This window comes from Lygodium microphyllum, chromosome 20, assembly GCF_053477565.2.
Source record: "Lygodium microphyllum isolate KBCC chromosome 20, Lygodium_microphyllum_v1.1.10, whole genome shotgun sequence".
Taxonomy (NCBI): Eukaryota; Viridiplantae; Streptophyta; class Polypodiopsida; order Schizaeales; family Lygodiaceae; genus Lygodium; species Lygodium microphyllum.
In genome coordinates, this window is record NC_141154.1 from 28,801,497 (window position 1) to 28,811,445 (window position 9,949).

A 9,949-nucleotide genomic window follows, 5' to 3' on the forward strand; every position below is an offset into this window, starting at 1 on the left:
GAACTCCATTCATCAGCGGTGGTCTCTAACACAAGATCCTCCTGTTGGCCCTCCTTCATGTTGTAGATAGTGCTCTTCCATTTTTTATGCAGCCCCTTTTGTGGCCTTAGCTCTAAAGCCCCTGTCTCCCAATCTTGTCTGGCTTTCATTCCCATTAGCCATGGTCACCCAAGAATGAGCGGATAGCCGTCCCCCTTCACTGGCATCACATACATGTCAAGCTCCAATTGCACTCCGCACACCTTTACCTTGACTTTCTTTATAACTCCCAAACAATTTACTACTACATTGTTAGTCATTTTGGCCCCAAATTTAGTAGTCTCATTTACCTCTAATCCCAAACGATGCATCAACTTTTCCGTCATGACACAAATCTCTGCACCTCCATCCACATATGTCTTTGACACTCTCTGCCCATTGATTTCGGCTTCCACTAGAGGCATAATATCTTTCATCTTTCTAGCTTGGATTGCATTCACATGTCTATTATTCATGGGTGTAATGCTTACCATCTTTGACCATTGTCGCCGCACTGTTGGAGATAGATGTAGTAATTGTGGCCATGAAATTTTTGGCCCTTGATTCCTCACATCAGCAACAAGCAAATCATAAGCTCTAGTACCTTTACCCAGGGAAAAATCATATGGCTCAATGTGTCGGCGTGAGCGAGCCCTCCTCTTCTTATTGTTGCGTGTCTTTGCAGCCATTGATGACTCTGCCTCCTCTTCCATATTTTCAACCTCCTTTGGTGGTGTAGGTTCCATTCTCTCAATTCTCCGGGATTTCTTCACCGGCATTGCTTCAATTTGGCCTTCCCTTTGATATCACTCTCATCTAAACTAATTATCCTAACATCATGATTCTCTGGCGGTTGGAAAGGCAAGGGCGGCACCTCTGCAAGTGGTCGAGGATGCTGGAGAACTTGAACCAGTGGTGGAGGCCCTGGATTTGGTGGAACAAACCTTTCCCTAGGTGGTGTCACTTGTTGTCCCCTCCTTCTTGGTTGGAACCCATTTCCTGGAAAACGCCTAGGATGAGGGCAAAAGTACATATCATGGCTAGTCTCCCCACAATTATAGCAAACATACTCTCTTTCTTGCGTCCTTGAACCTCGATTGCCTTCATTTATGAGGGGAGGGGGCCGCACTCCTTGCACCAAATTTAATGAAAGGCTTTCAAGTTGATTAGTAATGTGTTGTAGGAGCTCTTGCTGTGGTATCTCCGGTTCAGGTGGGGCCTCTGCTATTTCTCTAGGCCTTGGCATGGTTGGTGAAACCTGTATGGGCTCAACTCCCCCCTTCAACTGGGCTTGATACTTCAATTTTCTATCTTTCTCCCTCGCATAAGTGACTGATTCTTCATAGGATGTGGGAAACTTTCCTTTGACCTTATCCCTTAGTAGAGGATGGAGTCCGGCTAGAAAACGATCTTTCCTAAGGCAATCAGGTACTCTTTCTCCCTCGGCCAAAGAGGCTGTCCATTTATCCCACAATTTTATAAACATACCTTCATATGCTTGGTACTCCCCTGGTAAGGTTTAGCAAAGATCTAAGAGTTGTCTCCAAATATCTTCAGGTGGCTCTGTATCTTGGTACTTCTGCATGAATGTGGTCTTGAGATCCTCCCAATTACCCCTTGTAGCCTCCGGGAGAGCTTGATACCACACTCGAGCATCACCCTTTAGAACTAAAGAGAAGGCCCGTACTTTGGTTGCTTCATCATCCCGGCCTGTGACTAGGAAGGCCATTTCTAAGTCATCCAAAAAGTCTAGAGCTTTCTCCCCTTTGTGCCCAAAAAAACTTGGAAATGCCATGTTGCCTTAGTAGAGTACGAAGATGAAAACGTCTAAACTTAAGTTGTATTTTATAAGGGGAAGGATGAATGGGTTCACAGATGCATTGACTTTAGCAAGACGTCTAGGCCCCAGTATGCTTCTAATAATGCCTTGGAATCTAAGCTTTGTGCTAGCTACAATATGCACAGTTTGCATAGCAAGTGGACGGATAGGTCCATACAACTCGTTCTGATTCATGAGAAACTATTATAATAGGATAAAGACATGTACATTGAAGGATGCATTGTAGTCTAACATTGGGAAGATTATAGGTTCTGGTGATACAAGAATCTCCCTTAATCTTTCAGCTCCAAAGTACATGAAAAGATGCTGCTGGAAGAAAATCTTTCTACTGATGCATACATTAACTCGGATGTTTTGTAAAGAGTGGAAGGTATAGAAATTCGGGCCATTATTATTATTCATGAGTGGAGACTACTTAAGGGAGTAGAGGGAATGCACTTTATTGAATTATGAAGGATTTTTCCCAGAGTGTTTCTTTTTGGAACCCACCAACTTTGCTATACGGAGAATTTGCTCACCAGTGATTGTTCTTGCCTTGGTGTGTCCATCCTCGGTGACATATATTTCATAAGGTGTGATGGCCACCTTTTCAACCACACCCAACCTTCGAGCTAACAACAGTTGAAGGTAGTCTCCATACTTTGCACTTCTACAAAACTCCACACCGTTCATGCATAGTTGTCCTCCTTTGATGTGGATTAGGCCAGAGAGAGAGAGGGATTTGATGATTTGGAGACGAGGACCTCTCGGAAGGGCCTTCATTTTGTTTGCAAAACACTCACCACAATTATGAGAACCTAGCAATTGATGGAAACATAATTTTTTCCGTTGTGAGAGAATGGAATTTCTAAAGTGAACACCTTTTACCCACATGCGTGCCGTCATCCGATAGGCATACTTTCTTTCTTGGGCTTCCTTAGGAGACCATTCTGGGAGTCGTGGACTTCGACCAGCTTAAAAAAAATTTGGTGAATGTGTTGGAGAAGAGCCACTTGGGGAACTTATAGTAGAGGATGTACCACTATGTGTTGTATCGTCCCACATAAGGAGGTAGAGAATTGTGGTTGAGAATGTCCTCAGCGGGGGCACCAAAAATGAGGGCTGAAATGATGAACGGGTTGCCTCTTACCCATCCAACCTCCACTCCTCACTAAGAGAACTAAAGAGGGGCACCATCTAGCCAAAGGGAGGATGGGCTAGGACATCCCTTTTCTCAAAGAGAATCAAAAGAACCAAGACACAAATTTACAAGAGAGAATATATGCACTAGACACTCTATTAGAATATGAGAGAGAGAAATGAGAGGGGAGGGAGACAATAGGAGAAGAGGTAAAGGGAGCTTTCCATTATGTATTCATGGAATGGAAAGATGAGAAAAGAGGGAGACAAGAGAAGAAGAGGTAGAGGAAGCTTGCCATTATACTACATAATAAAAGAACTTACTCATAGCTTACCTCAAAGAGATGAGGGTATTCTAGAGTGCTCTCATGTGCTTGTCATTGTCCTCCTCCTTCTTCATTCTCCATGGGCTCTTTATATAGCCTCCATGAGGGATTAGATTAAGCCAATCTTCCTGATTAACATAATCCTAGATGATGTATGACATATTTGGAAATATGGAGAGTAGTGGATGGAACAAGTCCCCACCTTGGTCATCATGCAAGAAGCCAAGGGTGGTGGTAGACAAAATAGAGAAATGGAGCTAGATTACAAGAGGTGGGTGTCCAAAGCACATTATTATAATATATTTACAAGAAGGATAGAGTGGAAAGTTGGTGTGGTGAAAGAGAGAAGAAAATTGCATGTAGCCAGCAGTCTGCACCTTCGTAACTTCAAATCCGTGAGGAATTTGAAAAAAGATTCTTCTGCAACTTTGTAGAACAGGTCGAAATCGATCGGGCTGCGTGGGAATTTTCTTGAAATTCGCTTTTTCTTGGGAGTTATTGAGATTATAAAAAACGGCTTCCAAAAGATGCTTTGACTTTAGTCCCCCATATGTATATAAATACATATAAGCATGTGACAGAAGGGGTCCACGCTTGTAAGCTTTTGTGTAAGATCCAAATGACACCATGATGTGGATATTGACTTGTGTGCTAGGGTGAGGTGTCCTCTAATGATGGTAATAGATTCCAAATCTTAGTGATGTAAGCGGAGCCCATGTGTATTTGGAGGCTAGTCCTTTGAAAAATCTATGCACTCACTCAACTCCTAGGTGTAATCCATTTTCATCTTCACTAAGATAACCATTCCTTTTACCCTTTACATTGACATGCCTCCTAAGAACTTGTTCCCCCCCATTTGCTAGAGTTATCATAATCGAGAAGCAATGTAGCATACCTAGTGCTTGAAGAGTAAACCCAAAGTGATATGGTAAGCTCTTGATAGGGGCTTTGGCCAAATTTTGTGGTAGTAATCCGGGTTGTAAAAAATCCGAATCAATTGTAAAAGTTATTGGGAGATTTGGATATGTAAGTAGATGCTCCAATGGTCATTCACTATGACAACATGAGTAGTATACAGTTAGCTAGGAGCGTAATGTTTCATACTAGGACAAAGCACATTGAGATGCATTACCATTTTATTAAGGAGAATATAGTTGTAGGGAGAGATTGACTTAGTATATATTATTACATAACTCATATAGTTGACATGTCCACAAAGGCATTGGGTGCAGAGAAGCTTCAAAAATTTCAAAGTTTACTTTGAGTTGCAGCGATGCAATTGAGCTTGAGGAGGAGTGTTAAGGTGAGGATCTCAACACGTGTAGACATTGATGATGGGCCACCTAGTTAGATAGGTTCACACATCTACACTTAGCATATCGGTAGTCATAATGATTTTCACATGGCCATTGACTTACCACTTATTTTATTTGATTAGTTACATCCCCACCATGCAATTCGTGGTAGTTATTTTACCAGATGATGATAGTTCACATGATTTTATTTTTAAGAAATTAATTATAAGATTGCATTTGGTAACCACTTTGTCATTATATAAGGTAAAATTTACTTCTCAAGGAATAAGATGTAATGGTAACCATGAAGTTAAAGGACTAGAAATAACTATGGGCTAGCATAAAGAAAAACATGCTTTTCTTGCGGCTTCTTTGCAATCACTTGATATTATTATAGGTATACCTTTTTGCCACCAATATATTCCTAACATAGACTACGGCACTCATGCAAAATCCTTTGATTTTTAGGGAGAGTATATCACTTTACATGGCATTCCAAAATTAGAGTTATTTCCTCTAGTTTCACATACGCAATCTAAGCACGCCCTTAGGAAGCAAGGAAAAGTATGTATGATTTATGGAATAGAGGTTGATATAAATCCTAAGAGTACCTTCTTATGCCATCACATAGGCACTTTCTAGGTATCATTATCCACATCGGTTACCTTTTTCCAGAGATGAGTTAGACTACAAGATACAATTGTTTCCTAGAGTTTATCCTCTACATAAACCACCTTATAGGCATAGTTCACTTCACCAAAAGGTATTTCATTACAAGTCACTAAACTTTTAGATAAAGGAATCATTCATCCTAGCTTGTCACCCTTTGGATTACTTGTACTTCTTGTAGAGAAGAAAAACAAGATATACTACATGTGTATCAGCTACATGGCACTCAATTATCAAAAATTGGTATTCTATACCTTGTGTGGAAGATTTGCTAGATAAATTAAAGGAAACTTAAATTCTTAGTAAAATTTATTTAAAATCAAGAAATTAGAATGGACTCTATTGATATTGTTAAAATTATTTTTTGCACACAATCTGGTCATTATGAATTTGTTATCATATCTTTCAATTTAACGAATGCACTTGCCACTTTTGCTAGGCCTATGAATAAATATTTTATTAATTATTAGCATTTTATCATTGCATTTTTAATGACATTTTGATTTCTCGCAAATCAGAGGTTGAACATAAAGAATATCAAAAAATAGTTTCTAATTTGCTAAAAGCTAATAATCTTTATGCTAACCCTAGTAAAACCGTTTTCTTTTACAATCAGATTGAATATCTAGATCATATTGTTTCTGCACAATGCATTAGTGTAGATCCAAAGAAAGTGCATACTATTAATGAATGGCTTGTTCCTAGGAATGTGCATAAAGTCCATTCTGTTCTAGAATTAGCTGGTTTCTACAAAAAACTTGTGTACAATTTTTCTTTGATTACTTTACCTTTAACACTCTTGATGCATAAAAATATCATTTTTCATTGAGGGACTAGAAAATAAAAAATCTTTTGATTCTTTAAAATATTTCTTAACTCGTTTTTCTTTCTTGTAATTGCCTAATTTTAACCAAACTTTCTTTTTGGTTGTCATTTTGCATGAGTATGGCAAAATATTCATGATCCACTAGCATCAAGTAAAACCTTTCAAGAAAAATTATAGCACATATGATAAAGAGTTATTGGCCATTGTCCATACCTTATATATCTAGAAGCATTATCTCATGGATTCAAAAGTCTTAATTAAAACCGATCATGAAGCCATAAAACAGCTTTTGTCTCACTCCTTAATTTTTTATCAGCATATTAAGTGGGGTTCCTTTATCCTAAACTTCCATCCTATGATTCAGTATCAACTCAAACCTACGAATGTTCTAGCTGATACCTTTAACCACCATCCCTATGGTCATGTTTCTTCCCATCATCTTCTTAGTTTTGATAAAATAAAAAATACTTATTTAAATCATGTCTCTTCAATAACAATTCAATATTTTGATTATACGGTAGAATATGCTTTTGACACTAATTTGTATTATATATGGTGTCATATGCATGACTCTAACATTATGGTTTTCAACCATCATGAGTTTGTTAATAGATTTTTATATTTCCACAATAGTTTGTGTGTATCTACAACATTTATAGTTATGGCTATGCATGAAATACATGCACCACCCTATATGGACCATAGAGATATTCGATCTGCTTTAATTACTTGTAAAAAATATTTTTATTGGCCTAATTTACAACATGATGTAGCTCAATTTGTATATGAATGTTTTATTTGTCAAAGGATTGAACAAGATCATGGAAACATATTTCATTTTCTTATGCCTTTATCCATTCCTACCAGTTTGTGGGAGTCGATCTCCTTGGGTTTTACCACTAGTCTACCTACTATTTTAGCCCATAATGATATGATTTAGACCATTATTGATAGATTTAGCAAAAATGCAAACACTTTCTCTAGTCCCACATTTACTATCTCTAGGGGGTATCCCCCCACCAATAGGTTTTTCTGTTCTCTCTAACCAAGTCCATCACTTTTGTAATTACTTTTGGGTTACTTGTAGTCTATCAATTCTACTCTACTACTAGTCTACTACCTAGGAGAGCTAACATTTCATTATTAGCATGATATCACTTTGCTACTTCCAAACTACCACTAAATTGCCACACTCAAGAGAGCATTATTCTTTTTTAAGAAATAGATATGTTAAGAAAATTTTGACACCTTTACTAATTTATGTATTTAATACAGGTAGAGTTCTTTCTTGCTTGATATAAGTCTACTACTTTTAGTATGCTACCAGTGTGCTACTCTTAATATACTACCAATATGCTATCAATGTGCTACTTGATTGACAAATTGGGAGCTACCGCTTGGTCACAAGCTTGATACTAGTCTACCACTTCTAGTCTACAAGTCCCATGCTACTACCAGTCTGCCACCTAAGAGAGCTAACATTTTATTATCAAATTGATACCAATGTTATACTTCTAGGTTGCTACTGGTCTATTATTCAAGAGAGCTAGTATTTTGTTTTCAACCAGTAATATGTTAGAATTTTTAATCAAATTTACGAATTATTTGCATTTAATGCACCTTGCCTTCAAAAAAAATCATCGAGAGTTGCGAATCTAGTAAAGGGCCTTAAAGAAGTTGAAACCTTACTTTGTATGCAAGCTTCAAGATTGGTATAGTTGTTACTACATCATGCATGTGCAAATGTCATTTATGAGGGATATTGTAAATCTAATTATAAGACAAGTTCATTATGGTATACACGGGAAAGAGTGCAATTGGTCAATGTGATATTTGTGGTCAAGATGAGAAATGTAACTCTCACACAATGACTTACTCCAACATTACACAACTTTTGCATCGAAGTGTTTGATTGGTGACTGCATATTATGTGGACTTTCACAAAAGTTGCATATATACACGACAAAGGAAGTATATAGTGCACACATGGTAATAGTAAAGATATTTGAGGATATTCAAGTTAGTTGTATAGAGACTTGGAAGAAGAAGAAAATAAAAGTTCTATCAATAAAGGAGATGCAAAGCAAATAACTTTTCATACTATTTAGGGATCATTTAGGGAAGTTTATAATGCATATTTTTGTTTATAGATAGCAAGCAAAGCAATTTAAAGAGTGTTTTACTTGGTTTCTCGACGATATGGTTGTGTCCATAGTAGAATTTAGAGAAAACTACACATTCAAAGAGCAAAATGAGGTGCAATCCATGGATTGGTTTTCTAGCCAAGTCACAATCTTTGTCCACATCACATATGTGCATAGCGCAGGTAGTGTCCAAAAGTACTACCATTTCTATATACATGATGATAAAACCCATGATACCATTTTTTTTCAACATTATTTTATTCTCCATTTTGGATGGTTGAAAGAGTTGGGGATGTTTTTTAAGGAACATTGGGTATGATCAAATGGTGCAACATCACAATTCAAAGCAAAGAGGCCTTTCTGTGTGTTGTTTGATATGATAAATAATAGGTATAAAAATGACACATCATTTTTATGGTTCAATTTATGGAAAGGGTGAGCACGATGGTTCATGTTCTATTATCAAGAGACATCTCATTCATGAGCTAGAAAAAACATGTTTTCTCATGGTAATATGTTACCCTCGAACCTTCAAATGATGTAAATGATGATGATGAGACAGAAGATCTAGCATATGAAGGACATCATGATGCTTTGATCAATGCACTTCATGTTGGTGATAATTTTGCATTGGTAGCTTTCAAGTACCTCTCAATATGAGGACACAACTCAGGTTGTTACTTATTAGGAAATCTCCAATTTCATTAACTAGAAGAAGGGAGCTACCAATGCAGTAGAGGTAGCTACCATCTTGCATTGATACTAGCTACCAATAGAACAAACAATGGTAGGTAATAGTAGGACATTGATAGCTATACCAGAAAGAAACTTGCAGCTACCAATAGAAAAGTGGTACCTATTAGTATGACAATGGCACCCACTAATGTTTCATTGGTAGCTACTAGAATACAATGGTAGCTATGAGTGTAATACAAAGATAGCTATGAGCATGCAATGATAGCTACCAATAGGACAAAGCTACTTACTAGCTAACAATAGGATACTGATGTAACAAGTGGGATACATAGGAACTAGGGTTTAGACACCTAATCACACTCACCGGGGTATACAAGGTATAAGAATTACAAAGGGAAACTAGTTATTATCAAGAACATACTCTTCACCTTCATCTTCAGCTTCCATGGCTTCCTCCTCCCTTCTTCCCTCTTTTTTCTCTTTCTCTCTCCTCTTCTAGTCTTTCTTTCTCTTTTTCCTTCTCTCTTTCTCCCTCTTCAAGTCATTCTTCTCTCTCCTCTTATCTTCATTCATTACAAGTGGTATCAGAGTATCAGGCTTTGGTCCTTTTCTCATTTCCTCTTTCTCCATCTAGTTCCTTTTCAAATCTCAAACCCTAATTACTTAGGCCATATGTACAAGTACAACAGGAAGGAACACAATTAGTTTTAGCTTTCTGGAGCAAGCAGGAGTTGTGGCTAGAGACTCAAACATATCTAGAGGTAAAATGGCTAACTAAACAGGTTGTCACTCCTTTTCATGCAAATTTTAAGGGTTCCAAGCCACGTTTAGAGACTCAAGAGCTAGAAGAGGGCAAAATCTTAGTTACTTTTTGCCTTAGCCCTCCTTCTCTCTCTTTTCCTGCAAGCTGCCATTGCTATCAACCCCCTAAAATCTCTAAGAACTTACTCTAGCCTACCCCAAACCACCATCCATCATTGAAACCCCCTCCCTGGCACTCTAAGCTTGATATCAAG

The 9,949-nt window shown here is 37.8% G+C and overlaps 1 pseudogene; it reads left to right on the forward strand.

The window, feature by feature from the left end:
- The first annotated feature begins 8,079 nt into the window (after positions 1–8,079).
- Positions 8,080–8,676, forward strand: LOC148018788 (uncharacterized; annotated as a pseudogene).
- The last annotated feature ends 1,273 nt before the right edge of the window (positions 8,677–9,949 follow it).